This window comes from Podarcis tiliguerta, assembly GCF_965153285.1.
Source record: "Podarcis tiliguerta genome assembly, chromosome: 9".
In the NCBI taxonomy this organism is placed as follows: domain Eukaryota; kingdom Metazoa; phylum Chordata; class Lepidosauria; order Squamata; family Lacertidae; genus Podarcis; species Podarcis tiliguerta.
Genome location: NC_139542.1, coordinates 29123928 through 29143278, shown reverse-complemented (window position 1 = coordinate 29143278; position 19351 = coordinate 29123928). Strand labels below are relative to the sequence as shown.

Below are 19351 nucleotides of genomic sequence, written 5' to 3'. Positions count from 1 at the left end.
ACCGCCCTGTGATCCTTGGATGAAGGCTGGCATAGAAAACTAATAAAATAATGAAGTAAATGATGTGAATTTGCTTGGATACTATTCATGTTGAATCAAGGGTGCTATTTACTATTTAGTCAAATACTAACAATTTTAATAAGTCTTCGGCATGATATGAATGTGTAACTTGCATGTATCTTGAGCACAAAGCTTAAGTATTGCTCTTCTATTCATATGGCAGTGAATCACACTTTCATTTTGTGTGATGAAATGATTATATCTCACACAGCATACTGAAAAATCCAGCCTAAAAGTGAGCATAGAGTGGGAACTGTGACTGGGGAAAATTCTGAAGTGGCCAGAAGAGCTGGTGGATGGTATTGAAATATCAAATTTAAAAGGGGGGAGAAGTGCCTGCATTTTAGTGAGTGGCACAAATCGCAGTACTTAAGCCAAGGGAAATGAGATGAGAGTGTTTTTGTACTTACGATTATGTGGCTATGTGGCCAAGCACAGTAATGGAAAACGCTGTGGAATTCAGAGACTCGAATCAACTCAACATCTGCAATAGCAATATAATTCCAGGAAAGATAGCTGTTCAGTCTTGTTTTGCTTTTGTTTCATAGTGGGATGGTGTAAGATTGTTGCAGGAAGTAGTGAATTGCTGAGAGTGTGGACTTGGGCAGACCCAAGAAAAGAACACTAAAATGTGAATGATTTATTTCAAGCTACAGGAAACAAAACCTTTTCAGGCTTGAAAACTGTGTCTTCAGATCTGTGACATTCATTTTTCTACGTGTGTTTAGATATATCTATACTATTTAAAATTCTGTGTTGAACAGATGAGGTCAGGTTGAAATGGTTCTACCAAGATAACTTCTGAGTCCTGGATAAATTGTATTTACTGAGAACAGTTTCTGTTGGTAGGTCTTGTTTCTTCATCAATCTTTTTAAGCCTGCGAGCACATTTTGAATTTAGGGATGTGCGATGTGTGCCAGTCACAAAATGGTAGCCAGGGTACATGTGATGTCTGCCATATGAATGTGGTGTAATACAAAATGGCAGCCTTAGCATATGGCATGACAAAACATGGCTGTCATATCTAGAAGAGCAGAAAAAGAGACAGAACAGTGTAGGCATGCCATCTTGTGGATTTATGAGGGGCTGTTTACTGAGACCCTTTGCAGGCAACCATAGGAGGCAACGGCAGACACTGGTTGGGCAATCCATTGTTTAAAGCAATAGTTCTACATGATTGCAAAGGCATCAAGACATATTAAAACTAGAAGGGGAAAAGCAACATCTCCAGGTCCTTTTTAAAAGTGATAAGAAAAGAGAGGCAGTCTAGTGGAAAGATGGGAAAGGACAGTCAATAAAAAGGCCCCTTTTCCTGTCACCTGCAATCTCACTTCAGTCAGTAGAAGCGCTCTGGAAAGGCTATTGATTGAGATCTTACCAAGTAGGCTTTTGTGGGATAAAGTGGTCCTTTGTGTACTCTAGTTTCCATTTAGGACTTTAACAGATAAAATATGCACCTGTCCAGTGCTATTTTTCTAGAAAAAGAGGTGCCAGAACCAACCATGAACACCTCCCTCATTCTCTTAGAATGGCAATGGTGCCCAGTAAGCTGCAGTGATTCAGCTGCCCCACCATGCAAAGAGGGTACAGTCTCCTTTAAACTAGTCTGACTGTACCCTGCCCCGACCAACACTGCTTCCACCATTTGCAGACAGAGAATGCCTTTCAATTTGGATATAAATAGGCATGTGTGGTCATAAGCCATATAGGGATTGGCACACCAGTTAGAGGTGGGCAAATCCATTTTGGGCTAAAAATGCAAGCTGGGCATCCAGGAACAACGCTGGTTTTTTGCTGCCTATTACTAGGTAATACAACTAGTAAGGTTGTATAACATAGCAATAACCACATTATTGCTAGCTGTAGGGAACACATCATTGGGTTTTTCTGTTGGATATAATATGGGCATGATATATTGGATTGTGGAAGGATAATTTCAATAGGCAAATGAATAAGTTCATATTTCCACTCTCACACACACCTGCCACACACACAAAAAGGATTTGGACATGAGATATTGTCCACCTTGGCCATATATATCTTGTAAGTGGTTTGTTGAGTACAAAATCATTGCCTTCTACAGACACTGGCCGGTTCATGTTAGACTATAAATGTAATGCAAGTAAAAGGTTACATGAAATCCAATGCAAATACAATTTCATCTCGAACAGCATTCTTAAGTATGAATCTAATTGAACTGTGAGCTCTCCAGCAGTCATTTATTATTATGATATATCCGTTCCTTTAAAATAAGCTTTCATGGAAATGGGTAATTGACTTTATTGTACTTTCAACCAAAGGCAATTGACTGGAAAATAGCACTATCATTTAGCCTGATCTTTCATTTGGATTGCTAAAAAGTACATATGTAAGAGAAAGGGCAACCATTAATTGATAGCTTAAGAGAGCTATTGTTTATGTCCATGACAAACTACTACTACTACTACTACTACTACTACTACTACTACTACTATAATTGTTAACCAAAATGTGGGGTGGTCAGCTTTGTGAAAGTGCTCCTCAGAATTTAGTCACCTACCTTTAAGGATGATAGGAATAGGCATGAGGCATCTTATTATGTACATGAAGGTACTCTTTTTCACATACTCAACTCAACGTAAAGACATCAGGTGGAAGGGCTGGCAGGGCAATGTTATGGTGAGGCTAGTGGTGTGCAGTCCTACTCCCTCCAGTTATTTACATTATTGATGGATCTTACATGGTTAAGAACAGTGACCTCTGAGAGAGGTACCAATTTGTGCTGTGCTTTAATAGTGGGTGCTTCCAGTTTTGAGCTTAATATAGCAAATGGGTTGCTGAGATTTGGCATTGGTGTCATTGGCAATAGTGGGTGGTTGTTGTTTTTTTCTCTCTTAATTTATAAGATATTCCCCAGGGACAATTAATCCAAATTAAAGAGGGGAGAATATAGGCTAGCATGTTAATGAGGATGCCGTGTGGATGCTGGCTACAGAAGTTGATATGGAGAAAGAAATTGGATCTGGGTTTACTGCAAGGCATAATTCCTGGCTTTATGTATCTGCTAGTCTGCTATTACCTGTTAGTACCAGGTCTTAGATTACAGGGCTGTATATAACTAAGACCTTTAACAAGAAGTAGCACTACCCACAATGGACTATATTTCAGTGAAGGTACATTGGAGCAATTTGATCTGGGAACTGTGAGTGATGACGTACAGCAGAATTATTTTTGCAGAGCTGAAGTCTTCATACATCTATTTTTCTGGCAAAATTCAGCTTTTAGGTGAGATCACTTCCTCCCATGGAAGTAATCCTGTTCATAAATACAACATGTTATTTGACCTCTAATCATATAATTAATGCTATCCATCAAATTCCAAATAAGTAAGGCCTTCACTGGTGTGAGTGAACATAAACTGAAGTTCACCAGATTCTGTTTTATCTGGTTTGAGGAATCACAGCTGGTTGACCGGAAGAAAAAGATTATGAAATGTAGATGCAGAGGTTACTGTTATCTAGACTAGCACATTCCAGGGCTAGCCCTTCTTTTAAGGTTTTGAGGAGTGTGAGGGAGAAGCAGAAATATTTCTTTGTTGAAACATCTCCAAGAATTGAAGTTTTATTCCAGCCTTTACTTCCCCTTTCTCACCATCTCCAGGTTCCTAATTCTCTCAGAAAGGCAAAAATTTTGAACAAAACATGATTTGCCACCTACTCAACAGATTTTACTAACAATATAATGACTTTGAGGCTGCTCTCTGAATTGTGACTTTTTTCTAATGACTGCTCTTATTGACAGAAGGTATGGGGGTGGGAGAGAGTTTGTATTTCAAGAAAGGCATTGTTAACTCAGCCCTAAACGTATTTATTTGGAAGCAAAAAACCTGGATGTTTAGGATCATAGTCTGAACCCCTCACTCCCTACACCTGACCACCAACAGTTCAGGCAGTATCACACTGTCCCACAGAGCCACCTCAAAGGCTTTTCTAGATGCAGTTATGCACACCGAAAGCACAGTGGTTCTCAGGCTGCTACTCTTCCTCATCCAGACAACGTTCTCCCACCTAACACATCAGCTTATAGGAACCTCCTTTTCCCCCGATCTTAAACCACAGTGTTATTTTCACTAGGATGTGCATTTTTATGCACACTTCCCCCTAGCATATGCTCTTTTTCACCCGCTTCTTGGCAAGAGAACTGTGCTTCAGTTCGTGTTATGTTTCACAAAGTGGAGAGTGGTACGTTCGCCTTTAAATACGAACTGAATCCAATTATTCCACTTCCCTAGCCAGAGCCACTGACAGGCAGAGTCAGCTCCTTATTGGCTGTCAGCAGATGGGGAGCTGGCTGAGGGCAGACTAAGGCCATGGGCCAGTGCTCCATTTGCCCTATTGGGCCAGCCCCTGTTATTCTGCAAGTGTCACAGAGGATTGTGAGCTATGGCAGGTGAGGCAACTCCAGAAATCCTCTCTGTAAGATTCCCCTGAAAGTGATATGTATGACCCACTCCTCTGTCCCACTCAGCTTTGCCAAACACATAGGGTTTCTTCTTGGGGAAAACAAGTAATTTAAAGCCAAGATTTTGCTCACTCTGGCTCCCAAAACCAAGACTGAAAATAAAAGCAATCTGACCCAATAGCTGCTATCTGAATTGTGTGGGACATTTCAGAGAAACACTCTATTGTGCACTTCAGCCTGAGAAGATATATTATGCAAGGAGAAGGGGACATAGTAACTCCAGAGACACCCCTCTCCCTTTCTGCTAAATTGAGCATAGTATTGCCTGTGTTTCAGTTTCTCAGAGTGCTTTCTGCCATCTGTTTTTAATTTTTCTTTAATTTCCATTCACGGCCTTTGGACTACTCCCATGTTCAGAAGAAAACAGCAATTAAGGCTAACATTATCTGGGTGCCTCTTCCAGGCTATAAACTTAAAGTTGTTGGCATAAGCAAATATTCCGTATCAATCTTTTACCAGCAGACCAATGTTGTTTTCTATTATTTTGCTTTGCAAACACATGAGTAGAGGCATGTTATGCCCCCACTACTTTCATGCTAGTGCTGGTATGTGAAAATACTGGAATATTCATTCTAATTCTAGCCTAAAGCCTGCTGCAGTCCAGCCAGCCATGGAAAAGAATGTCCTTCATAACAGCTCTGTGAAGGCACAACATAGATTCTTGCCAATTTATCAGATGAACAGAAAGGAAGCATCATTCCAGAAGTGGCCCTGAGTGCCACCATAGAAGCCTATCACACTTGTCACATGTTAGCATGACACCCACCATACATGTTTTAAGGGGAATCTGAGACCCGGAGGGCTCCTTGGGACTGACTAGCCTTGCTTCACACCCTCTTTTGAGTGTTTTTTGCCTGCCTGGAATGTGTCATTGACCTCTGATCATGATTCATAGGAACTAGAAAGGGGTGTCTGTATAACTTGAGCTACACTTATGGCTCCATCTATTTTACCTCTGCCCCACCCATGAGAAGGGAATGCTGCCTTCTTCAGATGTCTCAGCCCTGTTTTAAAGTCTGTAATGCATCACTCTGTTTCAGATACTCAATGATTGTGGTTTCACCGACAAATATTGTGACCATAATCCAGTCAAAATCAAGTCCTGTTGCTACTAATGGAAGAGTGGTGAACGTTTGCTTAAGTCGACAATGGAAATAAATGGAACTGGCAAGCATTGTTTAGAGGAGAGGTGAACAAGAATCTTCCCAGTCCGGCCAGCTTTACCTATTTCAGGTATGTCCTACAACCTGTTATTCCATGTGCAAGCAACTAGAATGATTGACACATTGTTGTTGATTCCACATCCTCTTCTAGAGGACAAAAAAGTTTGCAAAAACATTCATAAAATGAATGCCAGCTTGGCTCCTAGCCTAGATATGGTCCGTTTGCAAGCTATTACCTCCATTGACCCCAATGGAATTTTTTTTTTTTTTTGGCAAGCGATAATAACATCTGGCTGCATGTGGAAATGATCCTTGATGCCATCCAGATGTGCTATTTGAAACAACAAATGAAATCTTTGGGCCACAAGTGTCCAGTTGCTAGTGGACCTACAGTACTACAGTTTTTCTCACAGATATTTACAAACTTGTTTCCTCTACCATATTGATCTGTGGCATTAGAAGCATGGTGAGAACTGAATAGCTACTGTAGACAGTTAACCTCTTGTTAACTACTCATATCTGTATTGTTTTTAACACTCGATTGGGAGCCGCCCAGAGTGGCTGCGGAAACTCAGCCAGATGGACGGGGTATAAATAATAAATTATTATTATTATTATCTCTTTCATCCCTCACTTCCCTCCTCTCCTTTGCAGTTTTCCATTCTCAAAATGAGGACTATAAAATTTTTAGGTGAATTATGATCAGCTTACCAGGAAAAGATATGGAAAGAGAGCGTAATCTGGGGAACCGGGTTCGCGTCTCCGCTCCTCCACATGCAGCTGCTGGGTGACCTTGGGCCAGTCACACTCCTTTGAAGTCTCTCAGCCCCACTCACCTCACAGAGTGTTTGTTGTGGGGGAGGAAGGGAAAGGAGAATGTTAGCCGCTTTGAGACTCCTTCGGGTAGTGATAAAGCGGGATATCAAATCCAAACTCTTCTTCTTCTTCTTCTCCTGCTACCACTGTGTCCATCCACCTTTTCCTCTTGCTAGGTTCCTGAGCTTTTAACAGCTACATATCTGGCAAGAAATCAACAAGTACTGCTTTCACAGCATAGTGAACAATGAAGATGGGTCTATCCATTGACTTTGTGCCTTCCAAGAAGCTAGTAGATGTACACAAATCCTGTCAGCGGGGGAGTGGAGTGGGGCAGAGATAGCAATTCTGATTTATGTACTTGCTCATTTTAGAGTATGTCAGTATTGCTGTTGTGAGTCATACTGATTATATGCAGCGCTGGTTGTGAAGTCAAGGCTGCATTTATTCTAGGCAAATAATATTAAAAAGTTCTTATAAAAGAGAAAGGACATATAACTGATCAAGATCTTGTACCACTCAGCTTTCTCATGTTGAAGAAAACAAGAGCACATATCAGGATCATTTTATTAAGCGGCTTTGGAGAAACAATTAAGTTTAACATTTACTTCTCATTAGGATTCAAGATACAGCAAAACAACCCCTTCTAACTGAAATGTTGGTACATCTTTCAGAAAATATTAAGTATGCATTAGCTTTGGAAATTGGGTCTTGGTTTTGAAACACTTTCTCGATGGACTGGCATTACAAAAGTGCTTTGAATAAATATACAATTATAATGAATTTCCAGAAAGCATTTCCGCCCTGCCCCCCAATTAACAATACAAAGAAAATTATTTACAAGGGATTCTTTTGCCCAAAATAAACTTTTCTTAATCTCAAATACAGGCTTGCTTTCCACAAACTGTGGCTCTTTCTTGCTCTCTCACTCTTTGTCTCTGTTTCCCAGTATTCCCACATCCTCTGAATAATCAATCTTTCCTCCCCTTGCTCTAGGAATGTAGTAGAATGATGCTGCAGCAATCCATTTTGATTAATTTTGAGATTAGATTCTGTTTTATCACAGATTAATTGCATACTGGTCTGGGCTGCACTTCCCCTATTGCAACCAGAGTTGTGCAGAATTATAAAGATATTTGAGATTTTATGCAAAAAGTATGCAGTTGAGAGACACGAAAATTCTTCTGCAAAATCCCTCTATCTTTGAGGGTTTTCATCAATTTTGTTAGAAGAAGAAGAGTTTGGATTTGATATCCCGCCTTTCACTCCCTTTAAGGAGTCTCAAAGCGGCTAACATTCTCCTTTCCCTTCCTCCCCCACAACAAACACTCTGTGAGGTGAGTGGGGTTGAGAGACTTCAAGGAAGTGTGACTGGCCCAAGGTCACCCAGCAGCTGCATGTGGAGGAGCAGAGACGCGAACCCGGTTCCCCAGATTACAAGACTACCGCTCTCAACCACTACACCACACTGGCTCTCAATGCATCTGAGGATGAATAAGGGATTACCACTTCCTTCATTCTGAATAGGGAAAAAAGAATTAATTGTCATTGCCCAAGCAATGACTTACAATACTGCACTACCGACTTAATTTCCTGCCACCACTCTACAATGAAATTTTCACCCTGATCCAGTTATGGTTGTGTATAGTTAGTTACACATGAGCAGTTGGGGCAAAGTAGGGTATGTATTCAGCTGTACATCGCATATCTCCATCCACATTCTAAACCAGATCGTCAACTTCAAATTGGAACCATTGACTTGTTTGTCACCTTAGCAATGGGGAAACATTTGCTCTTCTCTGAACACCTACACCCTTGTGAATATTGTTCTGCCTTTGCACCCATACAAAAGGGTGCAAAAAATACAAAAGGGTGCTTCTCAGGGAGAAAAACGCCTATGAAATGACACACAAACACACACTGTTTCCACACTCCTTAAAAACGACTGCTTGTCTCTATGGTATTCATTGTGCCCAAATTAATAAATCACTGAAATTCCCAGTGGGACTGAAACTTTGAGAGGTCAAGCTAGAGTGGAAGTAGTACAGATCAGTTTCTCACAGACACGCTATTAGAACATCTGTTTGTGTCCTCGATGCCTATTAAGATGTTTACACTGCTAATTGTAGGCATAGCATAGCTACCTTTTTGTATTTTTGTTTTTCTACCAACCTCAGCGGCACAACATCATATATCTAACTTAGGCCAACTGTCAGCATGCCAATTAGTCAATGCCATATATATTTGTATCAGGTACATTCATTTGATAGATGGTCAAACTCACTGGAACTAATAACCTATGAAAATGCTTTGCTAAGACTATGCCCATATCAATTTTCAACGGTAATGTCTTAGTTTAAGAAACTGATTTCTTGACATTTCCATGTCCAGGAATTTTATGTGCAACACAGACACACATGTTGGGAGATTTTACACTAGTCTTATTATGTTTTAGTAACAATGGTGTGCTGTAGTTTGGACCTCATTATTTACTAGATTTTCAAATAAGGCTATTCCCGCTAAGCATCAAGATTCTATAAGAACTCAATTTGCCTAAATCTTTTTGGCTCATTCAGCTTGTGTCTATATCAGCATAAATTGTTTCAAAAATGATAGCCAATAAGAATTACAATGCAAAACTAAACTAAACTATAAACAGTTGTAAAACAAAATAATATTGCATCTTTTTAATTTTGTTACCAAGACAACTGACAACCCTTTTCCAGTGCCTTATTACTGACACCAAGAATTACAAATGATAATGCAGACCCTCATTCAACTCTATCTTCATTATATCTATTTGTGGCCTTGCCCACTAAGTTTGATCTACCTGCTCAGTTCTGGTTTGCACTAAGCTCAGCTTGTACACTGAACATGCCCCATAAGCCAGGGCCACATTTCATCGGATACTACAATTGGACACTGACCCATTCTGAACAAAGGAGATGTGCAAACTGCTTCTCACTGTGAATGGAAAAAGTGCCTTTTTATTCCCATAGATGTTTGGGGGCTGATGTGAGATTTGCCTACACATTTTGGTGGTCCTGCCTCTTTTTCTGCTCTTCTAGATGTGACAGCCTTTTTTGTGTGTTATGCCCCCACTACAGTCATTTTGTTTAATATCAATCTCCCACTCACACACAGAAAGCACTCATTTTGTGACTGGCGCCTGCAACACTTTCTGAGGATTACAAATGTACCCAGTGGTCCAGAAACATTGGCAACTCCTGCCTTTGAGCCCCAGCACCTCTCTTTTTGAAAATAAAACACTTACTCCCTGTATAATGACTCTGAGAATCATTCCATAACAAGAAACGCAAAAGAAGGGTTGTAGCGGTGTCTTCAATGCCTAGCATCTCCAGGCACCCCTGTCTAAAACCTTGAAGAGCGTATTTTTATCAGTTAAAATAATGCTGATGAACCAATGATTTGACTCAGTATAAGGCTGTTGCTATAATCCATAATAACCCTGAATTGACACTGTTGCCCCATTGTGACTATTTCTACACAATCTCATTTCTCTCTATGGGACTAAACCAATGAGTGCTTTCTTAGCAGCCATGAAAATATTTAATTAATTTCCTTTATAACTTGAGTAAAAGCAGGCTGTTAATTTCAAGATTCTGATCCTTGTTATATTCAGCGCCTCAGGCCTTGCCTGCCATGCAGGTACATTCAGTAAAATAAACACAAACACAGTTTCCTCATCCTACTCACTTCATTTCAGCCCAAGTAACCTTTGCATCAGCCTTAAATAAGAGCTAGAAGATGCTTCTAGCAAAATAAGTTACTGACCATATCCTTGGCTAATAAACACCTAGGCCTGTGGCCTGTAGTTTATTTAGCCTAGGATATGGTTATTGCTCATTAGGAGAAAATACCCTCAAGTTATTATTTAACAATCTTTAGCTGGGGAAAAATTGGTGGTGGGGGGGGAAACCAACATATGGTCCAGCTGTCCACGATTTCACCTGAAAAGGTTTTATCAACACCTTTAGCAAAAGCTGCCTCAGGCAACTCATAAAAACATGGAGAAGTCAATACACCCAGAAGAGCTGAATAAATAAAAATAGGAGTGGTACATTTAATGTATACCTTTCATTCCAAGGCACCTCTACAGCCTAGAGAAATTTCACACTAGACATAAATGGTAGTATAAGGTGACACAGGTCAGGAATGAAGAATCCTGACAGTGAGGGTTTCAGGGGCAATGGTATTTCAGTGTGCAGTTGTTGTCAAGTTGTTAACTATGTGCTCCTGTGAGGTGAGCCACAATCTCACTGTATGGTATGTCAACACACTCTCATAGTTGCCCTTCTGTGACTTTACATATTGTAGCTCTTCATGTGAAACTACTCACGGTTTCCTCAGTTTCTCATCCTGCTGACGACCCAACCACAGATCAAATCAATGGTTGGTAGGGGTTTGTAACTGTAGTAATTTCACAGAACCTGTCACTTTTGAAGGGCTGCTACCCAAAGGCAAAGAGAACACCTGCAAAGGAGAACAGGACTCACCTAACTGGCAGTGGGAAAACAGAGAGGACTGTTTGGCTCTTGTTTTGTTAGGTAGATCATGTTTAAATAGCCACATTCAGTTTCCATTCACGTTCCATGTATATTCTGTCCCTACAGCAGAGAAGAGAAAATACAGTTAAAAGGTGTTTACAAGCCAAGTCAACCCTGTGATTTGCTACTTGTTTTCATTTTTTGCTTGAGAGGCACACACCTATAGCAGACTTTAAGTCGGCATTCCACAGCCATGAAGAAATTTCTTGTTTGTAAACCAAAGAGGAAGAATTATAAGCCAGACACTTACATCACCTGACAGATGTGTTTCTCAATCACGTAAGTTTATTTAAGGCTTCCCCCCGACCTTTCTCTCTCTCTTTTTTTTTCTTTAACATGAATTGGAATGGGCTAGAAAAGTGGGGAGAAAGTGGAAAATAAAAGGAGGAAACACATGCTGCATTTTTTTAAAAAAGTAATTAATTGACTCTGCTTTCCTAGCTGCAGTGTCAGAACTACCAAGTCCTCCTCTGTGTCTGGAAGTAAATATATTTCCCCTACACTTGTCCGAAAATCTATAGCTACTGGTAGAACGGTAACACATAATAACATGGTAGCGACACATAAAGCTGTCAGTCTTAAAGGGAAATGGATGCCAAAGCTGAGGGGGTAAACAGACTAAATCAATTTGAACATGCATGTTAAGGTCTGTGAAAGGGCAGAGTTTAGTGCTGCTAGGCTGAAAAGCATTTGTCTCTGTCTCGTTGTATTTCCCTACCATGCAGCAGAATACACCCACAGGCCTCTTGCTTGGCTCCAGTCAGGCTCCGTGGCTGATTAATGACAGCTGGAGGTGTCCAGTAATTTCCTCACCTAATAATAAACTACAGTCCAAAAAAGAGTGGTTCCCTCAGGCCCGCCTTTAACAGAACTGTACTCGCCACCAGTAGAAAGCCAATTACCATGTCTGAGATAAGGCACATTTAAGCAGCTTTCCAGGGCCATTTAGTTGGCTTTGGGCACCTTGCCTTTGTCTACCTTTGGACAAGCTAGGTTCAGATAATGTCTGGGTCAGTTATATAATGACCTAGTGTTCCAAAAATATCTTTGTCATCCCTGCAGGACAGAACCTAAATTGGAGGACTGTCTCGTCTAAGCACAGATCAAACGGCCTACGAGCAGCCACACCAACGTAAAAAAAACACACCAATGGCCTCCGCTCCCTTATTCTTTTTCCCAGGGTCACCAACTTACACAACGATGACTACTGTTTCTGGGGCTTAAGCAATCAGTCTGCCTCACAACATCCTACCCGAAGGGGCCCACTAAAACATTTTATAGGAGAATTTATTCTCCGCAAGAACTTTTCCAGATTCTGTCAGCAATGAAAGATGTGTGTGTATAAAATATGAAGTTAATAAAGGTTGCATTATTTAAAGGGGAGATCTCTTTCCTCATAAAATACTAATTTCTGCATTAACAAGCATGCAAAAGTTGAGTAAATTAATCATGTCCTTAAACATAAGCCAACAGTCCCACCCTCTACTTTGCCCTGTGCTGCACTACCTTACGTTCAAGAGACATCAACTTGATTTATTCAAGGAAGCTTGCATGGACTTCTAGGGGTGGGGGAAATGGACCTGAAAAGCATAATGTGGCTTTTTTAATTAAAAAAAAAGTTAAAGAATATAGAAGGTTTAGCTGCAACAACATTTCTACATACTTGGAAGCTGTGTACTTTAAAAATCAAGGTATTAGTACATTAGCTTGTATGAAGAGGAACCCAAGATATTGTAGGACAAAGAATAAGGTGAGCTTTTTGGATGCTCTGGAGTGAAAATCTTGTTTTGGAAGGAAGTGTACAAGAACCTGAGGAGGAGACAAGATTAAGCTTCTAAAGCTATGTACACATTAGCAGCTTCAAAACACAGTGAAGTTGCTTCTCCTCAATGAATTTTAAGTTGCATTTGCATGTTGAGGTGCATACAGGAGACAGAGTGTGGATGTCATCACCTGATGTGTATTATATGTTTGGTTTCCTCATGGCTGCATACATGAAGCTGCCATCTGTGCACATGCTGCCATCTGGATGTGTGCAACAGCTGTCTCAAATGTACACACCTCGCCTCAACTGCAAATTGAACTTATGTTTTCAAATCAGATGGAAATTGGTCTGAGGGGAAATGCATCAAACAGGAGTATTTCTAACCACAAACTCGCCAACCTTACTTTCACGTCTCTCAGTCCAGTACTTCTCAAGAAACTACAGGGTGGATATGGATTGTAGCTAATGTCACATGTACACGACTTCAGACAGCAGTAACGGAAACACGCTGGAACAAAAGTATATGGTAATGTGTACACAGCCAAAGCATTGGTGTTCTTTGGAAAAGGCAAGAAGCCCAATGGAACAGCCACACAAAGAGTCTGGGAAGGAAACTGTCTTTTAGAAACAACAGAGCAGATTATTTCACATACACTAAGGTCTCCTGCTCTTTTAGAATCATAGAATTGTAGAGTTGGAAGGGACCCTGAGGATCATTTAGTCCAACCCCCTGCAATGCAGGAATCTCAACTAAAGCATCCATGACAGATGGCCATCCAACCTCTGCTTAAAAATCTCCAGTGAAGGAGAGTCCACCACCTTCCGAGGGACTCCATTCCACTGTCAAACAGCTCTTACTGTCAGAAAGTTTTTTCCGATGTTGAGTTGGAATCTCCTTTCTTGTAACTTGAATCCACTAGTTCAGGTCCTACCCTCTGAGGCAGGAGAAAACATGCTTGCGCCATCATCCATGTGACAGCCCTTTCAATATTTGAAGATGACTATCATATCTCCTCTCACTGCTGCTAGTGTGCTCCATTAAAGATCTAAAATACAGGTTGCTTTATTAACTTACTGGCTGAATTTCCTTTCCTTTGGAATCCTCTAGAGCACTCTGCACAGCATGAAAATGATCCTACATTAAACTATTAGAGGTAAGCACAGCTGACTACCAAGTGAAGAACAACGAATAACTGTTTCCATCCATATGTTTATCTGAAATGTTCCAAAAACTAGTATCTCCTGTTAAAAAATAATGCAGCTCGGACAACTTCACCCAAAAAAGAAAGAAAATAAGTTCTTTTAAAAGGATTATTCTGTCAAAAAAGATTTGTAATATTTAACTTACATTTTCCCTGACACTGAAAGAGCGGAAGACTGAGTATCCCATTTCCACTGTGTCTGAGCTGTTTTGTGTTTCAGAAGTCATGAATGCCAGTATCGTGTGTGTTTTTTCCAGAGCTGCTTTCTAACTGCAGAAACAGGATGTATTTAATCCCAGGAGCAGGTAGGCCAGGAATGTGTCCTGGTACAGATTCTAATCTCATCTAGAATCACAAATCAGTATTTGGAAGGAATAAAAAAATTGTTCTGTACATTAATGTATGCTTTCAATTCACTATATATGTGTTTGTTCACATGGACACTGAGAATGTTTAAACCCTCTGGCTGGCAATGGTGGATTACACTGGCTGTAGTGGGCATGAGAGTTTCAAAGGGCAATATAATATAAATTTATTTACCGTTTTGAATTCTGTTTTCTTCATCATTTCTCTGCTCTTCCATCTCTATTTTTTCTCTCTGCTTGAGTAGTTCTTAGTATTCTCTCAGTTGCTCCCTTAATGAAAAGAAATGTAAGAAAACATTATTGCCATAGATATTGCTGAACACCTGATAGAGAATATAATAAGAAATTGTCCAAACATTACTTACTGTCGCAGCAAAGCAACTGGCAGTACTGCTCCATCTAACCTCCCTAAAAACCTCAATGCAACTGCATTCCATGGCAGACATGATCTGGCCTTGAGGGTCCAAACCAAAGGAACCCTATCTGGGTGTTCTTTGTTCCTGTGTTGAGTAACACCTAAGCAAGGAGCAGGGCTGTACCAAACAGCCCAACCCCTTATGTTGCGCACTTGCTAATGTCTGTAATGGGGAGCGGGAGGTATGTGCCTTCACACATATGAAGGCACACGCCTGTGTATGTGAAGATTGCCCCAGAATCTTCAACACTGTGTGGTCAGCCAGAACGCTCCCATGTGATATACTTGCAAATGTCAAGGGAAGTGTGTTCAATGCCAGGTGTAGGAGAACCAGTGAGGCCCCCACTCCTTGTTTCTGTGTTGTTCAACACAGGAATGAAGGGCGCTGAAATTAGACCGAAGTATCATCATAATGCTGGCACCCCTAATGGATTTCAGCAATATCCACCATTCACAACTAGGTGTTTCACTTCTATTCCCATGACAGAAATTGTCTCATTTCCTAACAAAGAATTTAATAGTCAAGCAATTAAGTATTATCATACTGACTCAAGCCAAATTAAACAAAAAGGAATGCAACCATTATCTGCTATGTATGGGTTTAAATTTTATGAGCTATCTGATGTCATGTACAATAAAATTTTATGACTTCACTTTATTAGAATTTATTGTGTTATAATACAATTCATCCTTTATATTAACTGTAATAGTCATACACCTTTCCCCCTCTCATGAGATAGGTTTATTTTACTGTAACATAAAGGAGGAATCTGGTCTGATAATCCACATGGAGAAAAACTGATTGTCTGGTTCTTTATCAGTTTAGCTTACGATACAATGTTGGGACCAAAACTGTCTTGGGCAACCTTATGAGTGACCTGTCCTGGGATATGGGTAGAGTGAATGCAAATCCTGGAACCCTCAAGCCATCAAACTAGGGATGTACTAGAATTGCACTGCTCGCCCTGAAAGCAGTTGAGAATTTGCAAGTGTTCAAGCTGAACGCTCTGTGTGAAGCTGCCTTTTGAAAAGTGTTTTGAGGTGCTGCATATGAAGGCAGAAGGGAAAGCTAGCAAGTAAGATGACAGCATTTGCAGCCCATTTAAAGGATTGACCCAGCAGAGGTCTAGATTGTCCCAAAATGACTGCATAATTATTTTTAAACAGCGCATCACATATTGATTACCGTACCTTCCCCAATCTGAGTTTTCACCCCATCCCAAATTCCATGTGCTTTTTGGAATGGTCTGGATTCAGCTCTAGGCTGATGAACACATATATGTTCATCGCTTACTGACTGCAGCACCAAATGGTAAATTTCATATATGTGAATGAGCTGTCAGATACCAGGCCCCAGAAACTGAATTTTTTGTCACTTCACACATAATGCTTCTTTTACCTTGTTTTTATGTTGCAATGGCTAACCAACAATCTATGATTTAAACAATCTCTCTCTATATAAAAACTGCAATGCAACTATGAAATAAAGTTGTCTCTGCTGCAGTTTATTTTAAGAACCTTTATGATGACACTGAACACAGCAATGTGCTTTGAGACTGACACCACATCCATAGAAGTCAATGGGGGTCCCACAATTGAGTTCAAGAAGTATTTGCTTTGTCCCTTAAAACAGTCTCAGTGGATTAAGAGCAAAACACAAAGTTTAAGGGCGGGGGAGAGTGTTTTAAGCAGGATTGAGGATGTTAAAATTGTACTCTGCCTGTAATCTGCTAATCAGCTTGAAAAACTGATATATAGATAAGCATCTGCGTTCTTTTGAACTCCCCCCCCCCTTTTCATTCTTCGAAAGGTGGACCACACTTTGTAAGAAGCTGGTTCTCATTCAGTGACCTCCCCAGTTTCTTTAAACTCCACTCTTATCCCTCAACACTGCCCCTTCTGTGTTGAGATTATGTGTTCCCATACTACAAAAGACGAGAACAAAGTTAGAGAAGAAAAAGGAAAGCTGGTCTACTGTCAGAACCGAGGCTTATCGCAGCAGCCTCCTATTTTTAACTCGATTGCAAACGATATCTGTGATCAAAGGGCCAGAACCCCTGAAGGAGCTTATGCAAACAGCATGGTGGCCGGAATTCTTCCTGATGATTTGTAAGCAGGAAAGGACTTTTGACATGAAAGACAGCTTAAACAGCACAAGAATAGCAATAAACCATCTGTAAAATGCTTAACGTTGCCCTTGAACTAATGCAAATTTGTTCCAAACAATTTTTTCCCCTTTCCCCTTTTTTCTCTTCCTTGCAAACTCTGGATGCCCTGCTGGGACATTTGAACAGTCACATGTTCACTATACAAAAGCCTGTATAAGCAGGGAAATACAGTGTACTAATGTGTTTAGGACCAGGGAATCAAGCAACTTCCACAATTTAAATCCACTGCCTTCCTTTTCCTCTTTGTTTGAGAAATCTTCATTAATGATAGCCTGGCTAGGCATGCTGACTAAGTGTCCAGAGAGCAGCACCAAAAGTAATTTTGCTGGTTTCAAATAGTCAGTTACGAAGAAAAAACACTACCAACTAGTTAGCAGAGCACATTCAATCATTTTTCTAAAGTAGCACAGCTCACTAGAAGTGTGATTATACTTATACTTATTCCCTTTTTATGTCCTTTATCAAAATGTGTCAATAAAACAGGTAATGCAAGAAATTTGGATCAGTTGGTTATACCTTAATTGCTATCCAGAAGAACTATAGTGCAAGAGTTTTAAATGATGTTAATAGATTTATTTATTTTAGTGATGTGTCCTCTTATCTGTGGCTATTCATAAATATTAAAATGTTCCAAAACATAGTAATCGGAAGGGAAATATCCATTTACACATTATTTCAGGTCCCTTGGAAATACAGATTAATCTTTTCAAATCAGCTTTATCAGATGTACAAAATGGATGACATCCACTTAATATTTACTTAGGTCTATGTGTGTATTTCAATAGAAATTTATATAGCACCTGTTGAGATCTCAATTTCTTTAATATCACAAAACATTTTGAACTTTCTTTGTTACCATCTCCTGGTTGCTGGGAGAGTAAGGTAGCCATAGCTGATAATCAATGTGGAGGTAAAGGGCTGCCTATGTCTCACTGCCTACTGAAAGCAAAATGCTAATTTAGGCAATATTTGGTCTGGAAAGGCAGGTTTATCAAACAGACCAATATTTGGTCTGGAAAGGCAGGTTTATCAAACAGGTAGCAAACAGGAGTCTAATGCCATAAAAAGGGGTTGCTAAGCTTTCTTGGACCAAGGCCACATTGTTGGTGAGCAAAGCCCAAACAAAAGTGGGCATTGCCCACCACACCCATTCTCTCTCACACATCAGACATGCACCCACTCCAGTAGAGTCGGTGGAGAGCTGTAAGAAGAACAGGTGGGTCTTCAAAAAGCTCACCTTGCAAACCAGCACCCCCTCTACACTATGTAACTATAGTCCTATGGGAGGGGGGGCCTGCAACTAGAGCCTTTTAATTCATGTATTTTTCATATCTGCTCCCTGACTCTGATCTCAGTGAAATTTCAGGGAGCAGGTTGGAAGTGGTGTTGGGAATTAAAAGGCTCTCCTCCAGGGGTTTTGCCCCACGCGCATTCACCCCAGCCCAGCTATGTCCATATGTGAGTCCCTCCGGCAGCAGCGCTTATGCGTGTTTCAAAGGAAGCTAAAATCCTACCCATCTGCTGCTCAGAAGAAGAACTGGCAGAATGGATTCAGTGCCCTTTACTTTATTTATCCTCAGAGTTTATACGCTGCCTTTCAGGGCTAATCCTCTCAAGGCAACACAAAATCCATTATAAACATAGCTGCAGTCCATAAAATTACGTGCTGTGGAATTCAACATTGCTCAAAGGAGATTGTTCCGTTGGGCAAGCATGAATGCTTGCACTAATGGAACAATCTCTCCCCTCCTCTTCCTCCCATGCACTGTTCTGGGGTTTCTGCCAACCTTCCAGAGTAGATTTGGGGGAGGCTCTGTTGCTCTAGAGTTCCTATGGCTTGTTTCAGCTAACAGACCAGGTTAGTTAGGCCTAGGAAAGACATGTCTGTTTAAAGCCTTAGAGAGCCACTGTCAGTCAATGTAGACAAGGCTGAACTACATGGGTCAGTAAGGTAAAGGTAAAGGACCCCTGGACGGTTAAGTCCAGTCAAAGGCGACTTTGGGGTTGTAGCGTACATCTTGCTTTCAGGCCAAGGGAGCTGGCGTTTGTCTGCAGACAGGTTTCCACGTCATGTGGCAAGCATGACTAAAGAGCACACAGAAGCACTGTTTATCTTCCCGGTAATTTATAAACCTATTTCTCTACTTGCACTGGCATGCTTTTAAACTGGTAGGTTGGCAGGAGCTGGGATAGAGCAAAGGGAGCTCACCCCCATCATGGGGATTTGAACCGCTGAGCTTTTGATTGGCAAGCCCAAGAGGCTCAATGGTTTAGACCACAGTGCCACCCACACATGGGCCAATAGACTGACTCGTTATGATAGCTTCC

The 19351-nt window shown here is 40.6% G+C and overlaps 2 long non-coding RNA genes across 3 annotated transcripts in view; one reads left to right on the top strand and one right to left on the bottom strand.

Moving 5' to 3' along the window:
* LOC310685429 overlaps positions 1-12917 on the top strand; it is a 133130-nt gene extending 120213 nt beyond the window's left edge. Inside the window, exons 4-6 of the long non-coding RNA XR_014515245.1 lie at positions 5602-5794; positions 11175-11387; positions 12171-12917. This is a non-coding gene — a long non-coding RNA (uncharacterized lncRNA). The remainder of the gene's footprint in view (positions 1-5601; positions 5795-11174; positions 11388-12170) is intronic.
* Positions 1-19351, bottom strand: part of LOC310685436 — a 142485-nt gene that overhangs the window by 3551 nt on the left and 119583 nt on the right. Inside the window, exons 3-5 of one of the 2 annotated variants that reach the window (XR_014515254.1) lie at positions 14616-14710; positions 11058-11168; positions 471-544 (exon numbers count right to left, since the gene is read on the bottom strand). This is a non-coding gene — a long non-coding RNA (uncharacterized lncRNA). The remainder of the gene's footprint in view (positions 1-470; positions 545-11057; positions 11169-14615; positions 14711-19351) is intronic. The other variant, XR_014515255.1, reaches the window with a different exon arrangement.